Genomic DNA, 19830 nt, shown 5'->3' on the forward strand with positions numbered 1-19830 from the left:
AGAAATAACCACAGACACATTTGATGCTATTTAACCATTTTTGTATGAGTCTTCCTAATGTAAGCAGGAGGAACACAGTGAAGGGCTGAACCTCTGCCCCCAGCAGAGTTGAGCTGTGTCACCACAGCATCTGAGGTCAGCTCTGCTGGAAGACCTTGTGCCATGGGAAGGTGTGCCTTGTTGCTGTTTTTGCAGTATTTCTCTCAAACATCAAATAGAGATTTTAGTTTTGCTAGGTATGGCTGCAGCACTAATCAGAAACACTAAAAGATCCATTCAGAGAAAGAAGCAATGGGCAGACACATACAAGACGGCATCGAAACAGAGCACTGCAAAGCAGAAGCATTTTATCCTCATTTTTGAGCTGTCTCTGCTTCACCACATTTATGCCAGATCTGTAACGCTTAGTCTGCAGTACTACAGTTTCACTGCATGAGTTAATTCCAATTATTTCCATATTTAACATTCAACAGCTATGACTTACAAACCCCACTGTTCAGTGGAGCAGGTCCTATGCTTGGTGTTTATGTGCCAAGTCATGTACATATTTGAATGCCCGTATATGCTCTGTAGTCAGAGTGCATTTTAAATCACTCTGCACTCTTTCACCTTGACAGTGCCCATCCATATGTTCTTTAGATAAAAATGCCACAAAACACATTTTATCAGGGTAACTGAGATTTCTAAACTAACCACTGCTGCTTATTTATTGAAACCACAGCATTTTCATTTTTATTTACTGGGAAATAATGAAAGACCATTCATTCATATTTAATACAGCCAATTTTTTTGTACCTATCTTTTAATGGAGACTATATTAATAGCAAGCAGACTCTATAATTAATAAAAATAATAGGGTTGAGAGTCTATTTAAACTAAGGGGGAAAATGCCCTCAGAGTATACTATACAGTACTCTTTAATTTGTGTTTCAATGAGACCAAGAATGAGCTTTTTAATTTCAGGAAAAAAAGACTTCTAAAAACTAATGCCGTTACTTCTCTTCCTCCACCCAAACCTTCCTACTTACAGCATTTGCTGTTGCAGATGAACAAACTACAGAATATTGGGGAATATATTGAAAATTTTGGAATAATCCATTTGGGAATGACCTCAGGGTTTATAAGAAAATGTATCTAGCAGCATGAAAGAAATCTCATACTGAGTTTGACCAAAAAAAAAAAGCATCAATGACTTAACTCCTTTGACTCTGTAATACAAAAAGCAATTTATGTCCATAATAGAGATCACAGTACAAAAGACTGCTCTTGGATGACCAACATAAATTCCTAATCAACCCATTAGGACACCCTGAACCTGTACGTATATAGCATTAGATACAAGTATCTGATACTGAATATATTATCTCTAAGCAACAGAAAAAATTCCAAATGCCTGGAGAAGCAAAAAAGTCACCAGTAGGAGGCCAGAGTAGAAAGACTAAGTGGAATACAGGTGCTTAAAAGGGAGGTTTGAAGCAAAGTTCTTGCTAAAACTGAACGGAGAGGAATATGCCAAGAATGAACAGCAGGAAGAAAGAAGACAGAATGATTGGATTAAAGATAAAATGTTTATCAATAAATCAATTTTCAGTGGCAATATACCCAGTTTTCAATTGGTCATGGTAAAAGAGTAATTTGAAGGAGAAGGATGTGAAATGCACAAAATACACAATACCACAAATCAAGAAAATTAAGTACATTTCTCAGGCACTGAAGTTTTGGAAAAGAAAATCAACAGACTTTGGAGAAGGGAAATTCAGCAGCCAAACGTGACAGTTCTTCTAGCTTTCCACAAAATCTGAGAAAAGCATAAAATGCATCTCTACAAGTGGGTGATGGTTGGAGGATCTGGGACAAGTCAGTCAGAAGCTTTAACTCTGATCACAGTGAGAGAACATTAGGACAGCATCTTCCTCTTCTGCTCCCCTGTTCTCTGACAAGTGATTCCAGAGACCCAGACTATATATTTAAAAAAAAAAAAAAGAAGAAGAAGAATAATCATTGCAACATCAGCAAAGCCAGGTACCCATCCCTTGAAGGAATGGACTCCTTAAGGAGCTTGTTAACTGCCACACTTCTTAGAAGGAATCAAACAATACGTAACGTGACAATATAGATATGTGGTTCTTGGTGGAGTCTGTAGAAGTGGCACACCCAGTATTACCTTAGCTCAGAAGTGGTAGAGTTTGAAACAATCAAAGACTGATAGCTTTTAGTTGAGTGTTCTTTTAGATAGGATAAATGGTCTTTCATATCTTAAACATTAATAATTTCAACACATCACAAAACATCTAATACCATTGTTAGAATAACTGAAAATAAACATTCCTCTCTTTCTTTGACATCCATTAAATGCATAGATTTAAATAAAGATATTAAATATTAGAACATTATGTAGTATTTCTGGATACCATAGTTAAGAGCACTCACAAAAACGCAAACAGAATGAACTCCTGTAACTATCTAGAAATACATATGATTGCAAACTAACAAACCTTAACAAATATAACAAAACTGGGGAAACCCTGTTTCTGACAACATATGCCAAAGGAGTAATATTGTCTGGACAAGAAATAAGTGCAGACACACCAGTGACAAAGCCAAATGCCATCTTTGAAATCAAGGGTACTTATAGTCCTCTAGCCCCAGGTTCCACTGTTGGAGGAGACAATAATAGAGAAGGCTGCAAATGAAGTCTATTACAAAGGCATCTGAAGAGATTTGAGTAGTTCGCACTCTTGTACTTTGGCCCATAAGACTCCCGCATAATTCAGTAAGGAATACATATGTGCCATTGATTATTAAAAGAAAAGAGCAGGTATAGACAAACATTTCTAGATATAGCTATTTTTTGTTCTTCTAATCTTCAGGAAAACTGGGGGAGTTTCCCACAAAATGGAAATTCAGATATTCAACACAGTCTACTGGTAACATACAGGGGGAAGACAGGTGGAAAATTCCTCAAGTTAAATGTCACTTTCCAGCCAGAGAAGAAACAAATTCCAACTCAAGCTATATAATGAAACTATTATCTTCAAAATGAAGAAAAAAATAGAACCAACACATATCTATGTTAAGTTAAAAATTACAGTATTAAAGTGTATCATATTCCTTGGAACAACAAATATATTTCAGTAACTTTTCTGTTTGGATGACTGATAATAGTCTTACTTAAAAGTTAAACTACTGTATCCTCAGCAGGCAAACTAAATAAATGCAAAGAAATTAGCTCCAATGGAAACCAAAAGAAAATCCCAGTCCAAACTGACTTACCCAAATACCTTAGAACAACGCTAAAAGAGATTCATGGAAAGTGTAGGAGCAGTGAATAATTTTCATGTATCCCTCCCATTTAAGAAATAATTGTAAAGGGGTTCTCTTCATGCCCATTATGCAGCAACAAAGGAGGTCCCTTAAAGCCCAAATTATTCTATGATTTTCCAGAAAAATTACAAAATACAAAAGGAAAGCAAACAAACAAACCCCTAATTAAATAAATTTAATATAGCCCCTTTCTCCAGTTATATCTTTAATCAGTAAATGCACACAGGAAATTTAAAATTTTAACACAAACAAGAAGACTGGTCTATTAGAATGTGTTAGGTGATATGTATTAGTTGTACTTGCAAGTCAACCAAAAACTTGCGGCTTTCACCTAGGGTAGTAGTTGCACATGTAACTGCGTATAATCTGATCTCCTGGAAGAACTATGCTCCTATAACTACACAGATACTCAAGAGATATACATGTAGACAGGTACAGATTCATGTGTATTTTTATATATGAACTTCTTTGAAGTTTAGAAACAGAATGTACTATTACATTTCATAGAGAAAGAAGTTAATTAGTCAAGAACCAAAAAATTAACAGAACAGTATTCCAGACAGATGGTCCAGCACTTCTTAGGCAGATGGCCCTGCTAATTAGATACTGGCAAAAATAACATTAAAGAAGATGGTTTAATTATACAATGCCAAAAAATAACAACTACATGATATTTCCTTTTTTTGTTTTCATTATCTGGTTGCTTTCATCTCTTATATCATGTATTTAAACAATACTCTGGGGAGATGGGGTAAAACGGCAATAACCATAATAATATATGTCAAAAAACATGAGTAATATCATCTTATTGTTCACATCAGTCCAGCACTGGAATGGCTTCAAACTGTTGTGACTTGTTCGGGAAGGGTGTCTTGCAGCCTGCCTAATTAGCTCTCAATGAGCATGGGTGCTGGAGTCCAAAAGCTGAGTTTAAAGAGGCCATAAAGAAAATGTCAGGATTGTAAATGCAAAGACAGAATGTAGTCACAGAGAAGTATAGTAGCAAGACATTAGCAGCAAATTAGCAGCCACAGAGTTAGTGGTGGTTTTGATGTTACCAGAAATTTCAAGGCATGCTTTGGTATAATGACATTCTTGCTTCCAGCAAACATGTAAAGCCACTTAAGAAAGATTTATACCTCTCTGTACTTCAGAGGAACCATTTTGCTTGCTTTCACACAGCCATGACCCCTTGTCCTTGCAGCTATAATTTCTGGATCTGCCTATCTTGCCAATAGGCTCCTGACAAACAGTCAGCTTCAGGGAGTGATTATCCTCTGTAGGAAAAACTAGAGTAAAATATTAAAAAGGGAGTTCCTTTTAACACAGCTTTCCCTTTTGGCTCACCAAAAAGAAAAAGCTGGTTTCTAGAGACAGAAGGCATCCTGGTTAGGCTTTCATACGAAGTGATAGGCCAGCAGCTCCTACAAGAAGTCCAACAGCATATGGACAACTTTACTAATTGGCTACAGTCACTGCAGTATCTCGCCACCAATTACCACATGTAACAGCCAGTTCTCCTGGGAATAACATTATGTGTGTTTGTATTTGTTCGGAACCAGCCTTTACTGTTCATCCACAGTTAGAAAATTACAGTTTCTTATAAAGCAAGCAGTGTGAAATATATGAAAATAAACATCAAATCATGCCCTAGTTTTCTAGAGTTTAGAACTCAATAAGAACTGAGATCCCCTGATAGTCATATAATTTCTTACCTAAACTAAGTAATATGTAAAGCTTTATTTTGTTTCAAGAAGCTGATGTCAACTTAATTTTATTTCAAATATAGTGGACCAAAGTATAAAAAAAAAAAAAAAGTGAGAATTACATACCCTGCCAATTCATTAAGTAGCCAAAGTTGTAATTAGCTTATTTTATTGGCTATGCAAATAAGATGTTGCAGAAACTTGTCAGAATTAATATGATGAAATTAAAATAAAAAGTTAAGCATATTAGTGGAAAATTTAGAGTTACTAATACTTTAACAAACTCTCAGTGTTGGACTACTCCACCAACTTTAATGACACAAAGCTCTGCCCAAGACTGAATTTTCACAAATGTCACCTATCCATCCATCTGTGCTTTGCCCTCTTTGTCTTCTACAGAGATTTCTGAATGTCAGAAAACATCCACTTGGTTTATACTTAACAAAGACAGGTTTATAGAGGAAAATGCAGTTGGAAACTTGGAAGTTAGCAACTGAAAACTTGAGTATGTTCAGAACTAGAAGTTTTAGTTCTGATCATAGACAAACCCACAAAACTGTTGCACTGTGACTTTCAAAGTTTTGAATGTTCCAATCTGGCATCTTGAAGATTCTACAGTTTTTACGGACATTTAAAAATTGAATGCAGGATTTTGCTGAAGGGGTAAAACAACAAAATGCTCTTGCATTATCAAACTTGGCAGCCATTCAGTAGGTAGGAATGAGATTTCACAACACATTTTTAATGCACATTCTGAAAGTATACTACATATAGTAAATTTAATGTATTGAATAAATTATACATGAATCCTTTAAGATTTAACAACATCTGTGTTAGCACACTGAGTTTTAAAGCATTTCCTGTTTTTTGGCAAAGACGACTCACTTTTAGTAGGCTTCAAGACCTTCCAATAGCAACATTTCATTTTATTTTTTTTACAACTAGTGTTTTAAACTTTTAGGTGCTGAGGAGAAATGTCAGGATTCTCTTTATTTCAAAGAAGGGAAAAGTGTTTCACACTCCTCAAACCCCTAGGTTAAATAACAGACTAAGTAGAAAAAAGGGTCCCCTGGCACCAGGGTGCCACAAAATGTTGGTTTGGACCTTGTACATAGGCAAGTAGAATTTTCGTGTACACCTGCTCATTGATGCTAAGAAACATGAAAATAGGAAGGAGGAGGGAGCACCAGAGTGTGGGCCATCTTGTCCTGTGCTGACTTCCTGTTCAAGGCAGCCATGCTGGTATGTGATGCAGGATTAAAGAAGCAGCTCACCAATCAGCCCCATTTACCTTTCAGCCACAGGCAGTCAAGGAAGGTATGACACTTCAGAAGACTTTGTGCAAAACAAAAACCTTCATGAAATAATTTCTGAGAGGCATGGCCAACATACTATATCTTGTTGCTGGGATGCCAAAGAAAGCTGTATTATAGCTTCCAGATATGAGCTCACAAAACCAGACTCGCCTGAGAGATATGATGAAGGATGAAACTTATAACACTTTCAAAGTCATACTGAATAACCAAGACCAACAACAAAAAAAACCCACCACTTTGTACTTCTATATGTACATATATAATTTTGCACACAACGTCTCATTAGGAACAGAATAACAATTATTTTATCAAAATTTCTGTTTTCCTTTTCCTTATTTATTCAAATAGTATTTCTATTAGGCTTTAGTGATGGTAGGTTTGATGCCATTAATAGTAATACTTGTCTATAGTTCCAGAGAAAATACTACATGGACTTCACAATAATTTCTATTTACTATATCAAAAATATTTTGAAAAGTTAGCCTAAAAATAGCAGGAAAGAGGCAAAAAATGTTGAAGGAACTTTAACATACATATTTTTCCATTCAATATGCAACCAAATCAAGGTACGAAGATTTTAGACAGGTGAAAGCAGAATGCTAACAACAGAAGAAATGTAAGAACTACCAATTTACGCAGCTTATCCAGTGAAGAAATGGTTCAATGGCAAAGAAACACAAACATGAGATTTTCTACATGCTTCTAGTTAAATTTATTGACCAGAACAGTGATTTTGGAAAATCAAGACGGAGTTTTCTTCTTCCCATTTAAGGATAACAGAGAAATATATAAGACATTTAGAAAGCAGACGGAGCAAAATGGAACACAATAAGAAAAACACAATCAAATTTCCCAAGAGTTGGCAACAGGGTTGATGGCAGCATGACTGACCAGTCACTCAGGGAAACAAACAAACAAACAATTTCTGTGTTGGTTATGTTTATTTTAAAGTAATTTGATTAAATTTGACAAACACAAGGTCAATTTGAGACATGAAATAGCAAAAATATGAAGAATAAAAAGTAAAAAGGCACATAAATGAGAGCCATGAACACATAGATATATTGTGAGCTGTGGAGACAGGCAAAAAAAGAATGGCAGACTGAGAAAAAAAATCTCATTAAACACAGATATCAAGAGGTGCTTATTTAAACAGGAAAGCTTAAACTTATATCTACTAGGAAAATCACTGGAGTATAGTTGCATTGTTAAATTATACAGAAATCAAGGGTGAGAAAGACAAAGAAGACCACCAGGACTGAGAAGAGTATCTGCTCAGAATACGAGAAAGTCTTCAGGAGAACATCATGTACTCCCATTGCAATGGAAGGAGCAGTGGGAACAAGGAGGCCCATAATGCAAGTTTATAATCACAGTTTTGTCATAAAGACTTGAGATAATGGGAGGCTATGAAAAAGCCTGAATGTTAGTTAATTTTTCTCATTTTTTGACACAAGTGAATGATCTGAAGTAATGTCAATGACGCATGGAGCTCTTCACCTCCAGGTTATATGTTAAACATCATTCAAGTTATTAATTAGTGGAGGTCAGTGACATCCAGCAACCTACTGTTAGCTGTGTGAAATGAGTGAGTCATTTCTATCCAATTTCTAAAAGACAAACATTCAGATCCAAATTAGTTGTAATTGGCCATTTTTGCAGAGACAGTAGAATAGTTGCACAGAGGGAAAACTTATCCCTGTTATATATAAAGGTGTTTAACTCATTCACATTGACAAGGATTCTTGGAAAAGCAGATAATCACTGAAACAATAATCATCATCATATGTTAACAATTTTCCCTCCTATTTCCCTCCCTGCTGACTTCATCTTTCAGCAGACATAAGACAGTTGTAGGAAGCTCTAATTCAGCCTTTAGACTCAGAGCCCTTAAGTGTTGAGAAAGTATCTCTAGAATTTCAGTGACATGGAGAAATTTTAGTAATAATCTCACACAGGGAGCCCAATTGAAGAAATTTATTTCTGAACCAGCTGTGTGATGTTTTCTTCCTCCTCCTGTAGCCTCTTTTCCATTTTTCTTGGTTTATAAATGCTTTGATTGCTACATCGGAAGAACAATATTGTACTTTGGTATTTTTCTCCCAGAAGCTGAAAGCTCAGTGAAGGTAGCTATAAAAACATGATAAATAAAGCTCATTCAACAGGATGTCCAGTGAAACTGTTAATAATGCACTTCTGTGGAGTCATGAGGCTCTTATTTCTTGTTTGCAGATATCATCAGCTTTCTCCCATCAAATTAAACCTTATTAACGATTTCTCCCCTGATGGGTATGTTATAGCTCTTAGCTTTTTAACAGTGGTTTATATTGGATACTAGATTAACATTATAAACAGAAAGTAACAAAACCTTTTTTAATACTCTGAATTATTTCTTTAAAATTCTCCTGTGCTTTTTCTGCTGAAGTGAGTCCTTTGAAGTCAGTGTTCCAAATCCCAGAGCTTTTACTATAGCAAAACACTCCAAAATCAAAGGGAGTTTTGTCTAAGAAGAACAGAAAAAAGGCTAGAAATTGTAAACATTCTCAAAATCACTATAGAAAAGGGACAGCTTCTGTACAGTAGCTTATAATAGGAAAACCCCTTAGCATATGCCCAAAGTACTGAAGAACTTTAAAATTAGACTAAAGACCATTCATTTACAGTGCTTACTTTCCTGTGAATAGTGAAATGGGTACGTCAGTGAATCTTTCTTGTTCTGTGTGCCAAAGGAAACTGAGTGATCCTCATTTTGAAAAACTGGGTGCAGACATACTTTTGGCCCACAAAGTATGGACCAAAAAAACCTGAGACTCTGAATCTACATAACCAATCCCTCAGGCATAAGAGGAACTTCATGTTAGTAACATAGTCCTGTCTCACCACTAGATCTTTTTAAGTACAATGTCCATATAACTTTATATATGTATTGAAACAATGCATTCTTCCTTAGCCTTCCCTACAAATAACAATGGATAATTTCTTGCAGTGTTCATAACTGTAAGTATTCTGTGTTAATCATGGTGTTTTGAATTAAGATACTTTTAATATCACCTCTAATCTAGGAGTTACTGGTCAAAGCAGAGGGAATGCAGGACAGAAAGAAGAGTGTGTGTATATTTTAAAGCCATGCTAGGATATAGGCAGCTTGGTTGGCTGCCAGATGCCCACCCAGCTGCTTTCTCTTAAATTCATTTTATAGTCAATTAAAAACAGAATAGGATGGCAAGAAACAAAGACAAATCTAAAACACTTCCCCACAACCACCACCACCTTTTCACAGGATCAACTTCATCCCTTCACTCCGGACTCCTCTACCTCCTCCCCCTCAGTACTGCAGGGGATGAAGAACTGGGGCTGAGGTCAGCCCGCAACAGCTCCTCTCTGCTAATCCTTCCTCCTCACACTTTCTCCTGCTCCAAACAACATTCCTAGCTAGAGACCCTTCTTTTTTAATCTGTAATGATTTTGAAAGTTGCAGTTCTGTAAGAAAGCAGATGCAGTTAATCCCACCAGATCTATACTATACCAAGACATGGCAGACAGATTTCAATGTGAGTTGCATGCAAGCAAGGACCAGCCACTGAGAAACAGAAGCAAGAAAAAAACCCTGAAAACCTGGATGTCATGCCACTGCATTGGAATTGTGGAATTATTACATGGGCATATATATTGCAGAGACACAGTATATATACGAATTATATTATTCTTATTTTGAATCATTATATGTGTGTTTGTCAGTTTTTTGCTTTGATTCTGCACTTTTTTAGGTAATATTTTGTGTGCTGCCATCTTCAAATCACTAAAATTGAATGTGAATAACTTAATTCACGGTGCTTTCCATTTGCCAGCCACTTTAGTTCTCAAAAGTATTGGTTCCAATTGGTTTTAATCACTCTTCCGAAGATATATGCATGTTCCTATTCTTACACAATAGATTTGATTACACTGAAAATGATGAAGATCCACTAACACACATCGTATTTTTATGACTAATCAATAGGGCTAACCAGATCTCTAGTAAAATTACCTGCTTCTAATTCTTCTTGGTACTCACATCTTTCTGAAACCTCCAGCTTTTAGACTTATTTTTTCCTCGGCTAGAGAGGAAAATATAAGCAAAAATTTATTTGTAAGAATGAGAGTAGAGGAAAATAAACTTTTTTTTCAATTGTTCTATTTGTAAAACTATTTTCTGCCACTTTCTTCTTCCACACACAATCAGAAAGAGAGTGGGGTAAAAAGAAGTTAACACAATAGGTAGATTTTTTTAGAGATTATATTCTGTGCTTGACCAGAAAAAAAACTTAATAGGGTAGTAAAACTTCAGAACAGAATTAAGATTATGAATGCACATCAACTGGATTTTGCATTTTTTTGCTTGTTTTTCTGGCATGATTAAATAACATCTCAATAACTTCATAGTGATGGTTGATGTCCTCAGGCAAGAAAACCCAATTGTTTAAAATAAGCTCTTCTGCATCAAAAAAAACCCCACCAAAAACAAAATGCCCTTGGCAAGAATGTCATGAATTCCCTAATAGATAAACTGCTACTGCTAGTACTAATAACAACAATAACAGTAACACCAATAATAGCAATATTAAAACAAATGAGTAAACTACAAAAGGAAAAAAGGGGTACCCCAAAATGAGATGGATGCTTCATTTTAGAGCACTGACTGCCCCCCTTACAGTTGGAAGTGACTGCTAGAGCAGGAGAACACTCAAAGCACAGCTGTATTAACATAATATGAAAGCACATAAACTAAAAGTAATGTAAAATAAAATCCATCATACCAGTAAACAAAAATAGGAAGAGGAAGACATAAGGCTTTAGTCTTTGCTAGTTTTCATCTCCTTCTCTTACTCCATTGTCCCAAATTGACTGCCAGCAAACTGCTGCAATTGATTAATGGCAGTTAAGAATTATTTCTGTATTTATCAGTTGACTTCCTTCCTTCCAAACATATCCGTGAACTCCTCTAAAGTGGAATTAACTCACTAAATGTGCTAACTAAATTAGTACATTTTAACTAACCAGTCCAGTAACCCACCAAATGCCTCCTAATGCTCACATGAGCAACTTTCCGTCTACAGTAGTCATAGCACAAATAAACAGAAACTTGTCTCAAAAAATGGATAGAGTAATGCATGTGCAATAGATGTTTTTAATCTCAATCTACATTACATACAAAATCACATTTGATGTTGTGCTAGCTGACAGTTATTTTCTAACATACATATTTTTTCTAGTATTGATGTAGCTTTTTATGTCTTACTGTCAAAAGAAAGCTAGCTTTCCAAATGGGATAAGCCAAGCAGGAATCTCAGTCACTTGGCTGTTGTTCTAATGGAGAGAGATTGGTATCTCAAGAATCCTGGGGGGATAATGCAGATGTCATGCAAGGCAGAGCACTGATAACAATTCTGACTTGGTAACAGACTGAACATACTTAAAATGCATGCTTTCAAACCCCTCCCACTGTCCCCACCACAATAACATCTCTTATCAAAGTTCCATCTATTTTAGGATGTATGTTCCCCACAAATGCTAATCTGTTGGGATTCAATTCCAAACTGAAATATACCCTTGTATAAACTAAATCCATGCAACAAGCCAAAAATTTCCATGGGTTGGCTACTTTCTGCATGCAAGAGGCAGATGTATTGTGCTGCACAGAGAGTACAGAGGGAATTTCTTTGTATCTTAGCACAACAACCCAACAAAATTTTCATTTCACTTCCAATGTTATATGTTTCACACATGCTCCTCAACTTAAACACCACGAGTGAAAGCAGGACTGGATGAAGAGAGGGCACTAGCTAATATTACTGGCAGCCACACAGGGAAAAAGGAAAACCTCCCTGCATTGGCCAGCTAAGAAGCCATATTCTAAGGGATGCTAGGAGGTCAGAAAGTGCAGTACCAATGGCAGGCTACAGTCATGAACTTCAGAACAGCAGATTTCAGCTTGTTTAGGGATCTTCTTTGTGTGATCCAATGGGAGACTGCCCTGAAAGGCACAGGGCCTCAGGATAGTCGGTTGATCCTCAGGAGCAACTTCTCAAATCATAGGAATGGTCCATTTCAATATGTAGCTATTTGAGCAGGCACAACAAGGAATTCCTGATGGAGATGAAACACATAAAAGAAATATACAGAGGATGGAAGAAGGTATGAGCTCTCCATGAAAAATCTAGAGTCATTGCCTGAATACACAGGAACGGAGATAGGAAAAGACAGAGCTCAGTCAGAGCTGAAATCAGGATGGAAACACATCTATAAGTAAATCAACTTAGATCTCAGTGGGTAGGGGAGTGACAAGTGACACAAGCTCTCCATAAAAAATCTAAAGTCATTGCCTGAATACACAGGAACAGAGATAGGAAAGACAGAGCTCAGCCAGAGGTGAAATCAGAAAGGAAACACATCTATAAGTAAATCAACTTAGGTCTCAGTGGGTAGGGAAGTGACAAGTGACACAAAAATCCTGAGGTACTCAGTGCCTTCTTTGCCTCAGTTTTCACTGACAAGACCTGCCCACAGGTCTGCTGTGGCCCTGAGCCTATTAGCAGAGTCAGCGGAAGAGAAGAATTAATAAATGCAGAGGAAGATCAGGGTTAGGGGACATCTAAATTAACTGAATGTATACAAGTCCATGGGACCAGATTGGAAGTATCTAAGCATACTGAAGGAAATGGCCAAAGCCATTACAAGGTCATTGTCTATAAACTTTGCAAGGTCACAGCAATTGAAGGAAGATCCCGACAATTAGAAAAATTAGATTTGTCCACCATTTTTCAAGAAGGACAAGGAATATCTAAAAAATTACAGGTTGGTCAATCTCACCTCAGTCCCCAAGCAGGTTATAGATCAAGTAATCTTAGAAGCCATGTTCAGGCACATGGAAGACATCAAGACAATAGGGAACAGCCAGCATGGATCTGTCAAGGCCAAATCACACCTTATCCACCCAATTGTCTTCTTTGATGAGAGCAGTGCACACTGTTTTACCTTAACTTTAGCAAAAGCTTTGCCACTGCCTCCTGTAGCATCCTTACAGGCCGGCTATTGAGATGTTGATTGGATTAACAGATGATAACGCAAGTGAAAAACTTTCTGAATCATCAGGCTTAAAGGGTTGCATTCAGTAGCACAAAATCCATCTGGTAACTAGTTACTAGTCGGTCAAAGACTGATATTTGGGCCAATACTGTTTAATGTCTTTATTAACAGCCCAGACAATGGGACAGAGTGCACTCTCAGCAGGTTTGTAAATTATAGAAAAAGAAGAGAAAATGGGAGATTGTTATGCTGGAGAGCAGGGCTGTTTTTTCAGAGGCAACTCAATAGACTGGAGAAATAAACTGACAGGAGCCTCAAAGTTCAACAAAGACCAAGTCCTGCATCTGGAATGGAACAATCTCCCATAACGCCACTGTCTAGAAAAATAGATATGGATATGTACAAAGTATGAATGAAGGATATCCAGATACATTCTGTTTGCATTTCCAGTAGGCATGAGACAAGTTCTCTTACCAAAGGACCACTAAGAACCACTTCAAGAAACTGCAATCAGAGCGTAAGAGAGAAGGCTCTTCCATGGATAAAGAACAGGTTAAAAAGTAGGTGAGGTAGGCATAGTGTCAGTTTTCAGAGAAGAGTAGGTCAGCAATTGAGACCCACATAAATCTATGGCAGAATTCATATAGGCTGAACATATCCTTAGGTGATGCAGAAAAGAGAACGAACAGCAGAGTGACAATACTTGCTAAACATACCAGGTTATTCAGGTTAGCAGAGACCTGACTTTAGGGAATTCTACAAAACCCTTACAAATCTGAATGGCTAGTTATCTATATTGAATTCAATTTGCAGTTTTAATAAACACAGTGTTGCACACCAGAGAAAAGAAACTTAAAAAATGAAATTCATTTCATGTATTCGGTTATGAGCTCTGAACTGCACATTCCTATTCAAGAACAAGATCTTAAGTTATACTAACAAAAAAGGGAATTAAGAATAAATTATGAAAAGTAGGCAAAACTACAAAATATCATTGCACCACAGAAAAAAATCCATTTACTGCCTTGTTCTGAACAGTTCGAGCATTTCTGATCCAAGCCCCAATTTCAAATCTGAAAGTAGAACTAGGAAAGATGCAAAGAAAGGGGACAAAGCACCTCCAGCTTTTTGTGTTTTCTCTACAGGGTAGGATTAACTAGAATGTTTCCTCAGCCTAGGAAAAAAAGACATCTGAGGAGTAAGATTATAGACAGTTGTACAATCATGAGAAAAATGCACAGGGAATATTGTTCACTCATTTTTCACAGTGAATTAAAAGTGTATTCACTGTTCTTTGAATAGTAAAGAATGTTTAATTGTGTAAAATACAGCAGTTCTTCATTCACATGATGAGCTGCAGAACTCTTTTCCACAGGATGATGAAGATGATATAAAAAGTGGACACGAGTTAAATGTCACAGGGTGAAACTGACATGAAAATATCATTCAGGTAAGTGAGCTCTTGATTAAATATGCCCTGCTCTCATTATATGATTCTATTTTGTGATAAATAAACAGAATAAAAGTAAGAATGTAAATCCTGTCTTAAGTCTTTACTACACCCAAATGCACTCTGTTTTCATTATAACATCCAGGTTCAAGCAGCACACAGTGCTTCCTCATCCTTCATATGTTGTTTATTTTACAGTAGAAGCACTGTTCTGTTCTAAGCAGGTTACAAGTCAGAGCTCATGGTCATGATACTTGAACCTGAATTTGCTTTCTACGTATGCACACCTCATTTCTGATTTGTTCTTGCTACAGAAATTTCCCTTCTGCAAAATTTTGCATATTCTGCACATTTCCTTTTTCATATTGCTTCCCTTGATTCAAATCAGAGAGAAGAATGTCTAGAGATCATTTTGCATCCTGTCTAATAAATTAAAGTCCTGTTTTCTTGTTGCCTGGCTACACTCTGTGTCCATGCCAGTGCCCATACAATAAACACATTCTTTCTCGCTGCACTGGCCTTTTTCATTTTGCCACCCCTTCTAGAAGTCAGGGAAATGTAATATGCATCCACTGCTGTCATTTAGATCTGATTGGAGCAGGCTGATTTTTGCAACAGGAGGAGGGAAAAAGACTGAGGATGAGATATCTTGGATGCTGCCCCAAAAGGACAGTAAGAAAAGACAGCACTGAAAGTTGAGATAACACTTTCCCATGGGTCTCAGGGTCCAGAGATACCTGAAGGCTGGTCCTACTGGTAAAACCTGAGGTAAAGGCAGCACTGAGTATTTCATCCATGTAATCTGTCACCAGCTACCCAGGCCCATTCAGCAGTGGACCCACATTTGCTCCAGTCTCCCTTTGGCTGCTGAGGTATTTGTAAAATCCTTTGTTGCTCTTCACATCCCTTCCCAGATTCAACTCAAGGTCAACTTTGGCTTTCCTAAGGCTATCCCTGCAAGATCAGAGATACTCTGTATACCTCCTGGGTCACCTGCCACCTCCTTCACCTTTTGTAGATGTTGTTTTTATGTCTTCTGAGTTCAGTTAGAAACTCCTTGCTCATCCATGCACTTCTATTTCTACTTGCCATACATATTTTTATGTGATCTGAAGTAAAAAAAAACAGGTACATTATGTTTTAGGAAAAAAAGAAAATAAAAAAAGAAAGAAATTTTAAAAAGCTATTTCAAATGAGTAACAGAAGCTTCAAGTTTCGGTATTCACTTTCTGGTACTTGAGTACCTTAGCACTGCATTGATTGCACTGAAGTGCTAGCCACCTGTTTCCACTTACATGGCACCAGTCCAGGAATCACATCACTGTGTTGTTTCTGTTTAAGCTTTTGCTGTGCCTTGTCTTTGTTCCATATTATAAATAGATTCGCTGTCTCATGGAACTAGTTATGGACCTGCCAGGCAGAAGCACCATTCAGCCTGCAGTAGGGACTTTATTTGTGTGATATAGATGCCAAAGTCAGAGCTTTGAATTTCTCACAAAGAATAACAAAAACAATGCCCACATTTCAAAGCACCTACCAAATAAAAAAAGGAAAGGATTTGGGCCTGAAGTACAGTTTGAAAATCATAGCATTATCAAATTGTGATAGCAAATCCAAGCTCAGAAAGTAGAGGGAATAAATGCCTATAGAGTCTCACGAAGAAATAGGAGTTAGCATTTGGAAGTCCAAACAAAATTATTAATTCAACACTTCAATAGTTTCAGAGCTTTTTTTTATCCAGCTCACATTTATAAGCTAATCTAGCTGCAATGGTGCATACCAATTCCTACCTGAAAGCTTACATCCATATAAGTCTATCAATGTCTATCTAAAGTCTACCAATGGCCTCCCTTCTGCTCTCCCTGTCCTGATCAAACCATTTCTACCTGTCCACACAATGCTGCAATGGCCAGCATGACAAGGTCCCAGACAGAACTGTAAAAACAATGGATATTTCTGTTTGTCTGCGAAAGCAAATGCAGCAAATTTTCTTCTTCGTTATTCTAAATAATTCAACACCAACTGAATGTTTAGTTTAATCCAAAATGTTTAGAATATTCCTTGTCTGAGTTTCTAAAGCTGTTTTCCCACTTAATATAAATCAAAGTCTATTTAAAACCAAATTATTCTGGAAGAAAAAAATCAAAATGCCCCATTGGAGAAGTGTTATAAATATACTGAGATTTTGTAAAGTAATCCCAGATTCTCTTACTTACAGCTTACTAAGTTTGGACAGAATTCACTTCTTTTCATCATAAAAATTCTCACCCATCCTCAAAAATTATCAGGTCATAGTCTTCACCTAGTTCTGAACCTGTCTATCACTGTATTTTAACTACTTCTCTCCAGCTTCTGATAGTCTTCTCCCTACTCTGAATGTCCTGTTATACAGTACATAGACCCAAGTGTTTGCCCATGACAAAAAAGGCCAAAACAAAAGAGAACAAGCAAGGAGTAAAAGCCATAGACAGCAATTCCAAATTAAAAATAAAGGGGATACTCATTGGAAAACATCCCTTATCAATCTCCACGCAGGCAGAGAATGATTTATCCTTTTCAAGGCTATGCCCTGGATTGGGAATCCTACTGAAAATATTGAAGATACTCTAATCTAAAACCAGACAGACAAACAAGTGGGAAACTAGAGACTATTCAGAGTCAGCAAGTACTATCAGCAAGTACAACTGGAAATTAGCTGTAGAAAGGGGAACAAACAAATCATTATAGAGAAAGACTGAGGTTACAATTAGAATTGATACATGAATACATGCCTTTTTACTGGTTTTAGCCTTAACTTTGCCTTGTATTTTAGGAATAGGGTTAAACAATTATTTTATTTTGGAGAAGGCTCTTTCTGAGTAGATCTAGTCATCTTGTTAGTCTTCCATTCGAGATAAAGGTTTACATAATGCCAAACACAGGTAGGGTTTCTCTTTGGCCCAAAGAGCAAACATGAGTGGCTGGTCACTGTGATTCCAGTAAGAGCTGCTATGCCTATCACTGAGGGAAAGCCCCAGGGAGAAAGGCTCTGAAGGAGACTGAGAGAGATACAAAGCAAAATGTTGTCCTTTGGTTATAACACTGGTTGGAACAAGCTTACTGAACATAAGTAGGTCTTCCCCATTTTCTTTCTTTAGCAACGTTACACCAAATCACATTATGTGTCATTGTTAATAACGTCAGTGCAAAATGACACAATTAAAATGACATAAAACTGGATGAATGAAAACTTGAAGAAATAAGTATCACAGAAAACAGTATATGGCTTCAGCTTTGAATTTGAGTATCTCAGTCAGAAAAACTGTGTGATGAGTTTTTCCCACATGAAGAGGCATAAATGTGAACAAAAAAGTCTATCTTTCTTACTTTGCTCATCAGTAGTTTTGCAAATCTGATACAGTGATGCATTATTGAAGTGTTCCGTCCAAGTCTCATGGGAGTACTATTTTTTTACCACAATCGTTCCAGGCTTCCAGCTGAGATGCTGTCATGGTTCAACCTGAGCTAGCAATACAACCATGATAGCCGTTCACTCACTCCCTCCTCCACACCCCCCAAATAGGGAGAGAATCAAAAGGGAAGGGAGAAACTTAAATTGAGATAAACAGTTTAATAAAATAACAAAATACCAATACACTACTAGTAAATATATATATATATATATATATATATATATATATATATATATATATAAAAGATACTCAAGGCAATTCCCATAAATTCCATCCATACCGAGCAGCCAGTCCCAGGGAGCAGCACCTGGTTCCCACAGCTTATCCCAAAGAGAGAAGAAAGAGGAAAAAAGGCAGAAAGGCCAGAGGCCTCTGCAAGACAGCCAAAAGCCAAACGAAGCTGTGCCTCAGAGAGAGAGCGAAAAGAATGGAAGAGACAACCAGAAGCTCCCAACTCCCAATTTTCCTTAAATAAGAAGCATGACGCTAATGGGATGGAATACTCTTATTGATCAGTCTGGATGTCAGTCAAGCTCTACCCCACCCATGCCCCCCCTTCCTCAATGCCTCACACCTGTGGGCAGAGGACTCAGAGTGTTCTTGGCTCTCAGACCAGTGCAATTAAAAACATTAACTCTGTTCTGGGGTGTTATCTTCTTGTTTGCAAACTAAGTCCAAATAATGAGTGTGCTGGATATGAAAAATAAAGGTTTCTAACTGCATGAAGAAAATGAACCCATTTGCAGTCAAACCAGCACAGATGCTCAAGAAGCAGTCCCAATTTTGAAATATAGCCAAGTTGTTCAGATTTAGTTTAGTCATAGACTATGTAACATGGCATATTGGTTTTGATTTTTTTTTTTTTATGGTGGCTTTTGGCACTGAGACACTTGTTTAAGCCAAGTTACTATTTGCTTTCCATTTGAGATGTTATGATACTGAAAGCCAGGGTGCACATTTAAAGACATAAACATGCTGCTGTGATCAAGCCAATGTTTCTCATGAGGATTACACTGGACTGAGTTTATCACCAGACAGAAGTCTACCAGGCAAGCCCTTCAAATAAAAGTAGCAGGGCTGAACTGAAGTTAGTGGTAGCCAGAGCTCCACTCAGCTTCCTAGGCACAAGACAAAGACCCACATAGCTTCAAGTTCAGCCAATAAAAATGACAGGAGAGCTTGCCAAGGACCAACTGCAACTGTTTTTTTAAATCATAAAAGCATTTTCCTAGGTATCTGTTCATCCTCTATGCTAGCCATCTAACATAAAATACTGATGCATGGTGTAAATTCAAACAAAAGACAGCACCTTACCTTACAGTTAGTGTATGAAAATACAATTTGAACAGCCTGAGAAACACAGTTTAAACACTGCAGAGAGGGGAGCAAATGGAAACTGATCCCAAACATTAAGGACAGTAGGTGGAAAAAACACAACTATTTTGAAAATAAGTGTGCTGTCTGCATACAGTTATTTTCCTCATTCATTTTTCTTTAACACTTTCAAAAACATAATT

The 19830-nt window shown here is 37.0% G+C and overlaps 1 protein-coding gene across 1 annotated transcript in view; it reads right to left on the bottom strand.

Annotated features, from left to right (window-relative positions):
• Positions 1-19830, bottom strand: part of SEMA5A (semaphorin 5A) — a gene marked incomplete at both ends in the record, with an annotated part of 321097 nt that overhangs the window by 142939 nt on the left and 158328 nt on the right.

Source organism: Nesoenas mayeri (genome assembly GCF_963082525.1).
Source record: "Nesoenas mayeri genome assembly, chromosome: 2".
Lineage (NCBI taxonomy): Eukaryota > Metazoa > Chordata > Aves > Columbiformes > Columbidae > Nesoenas > Nesoenas mayeri.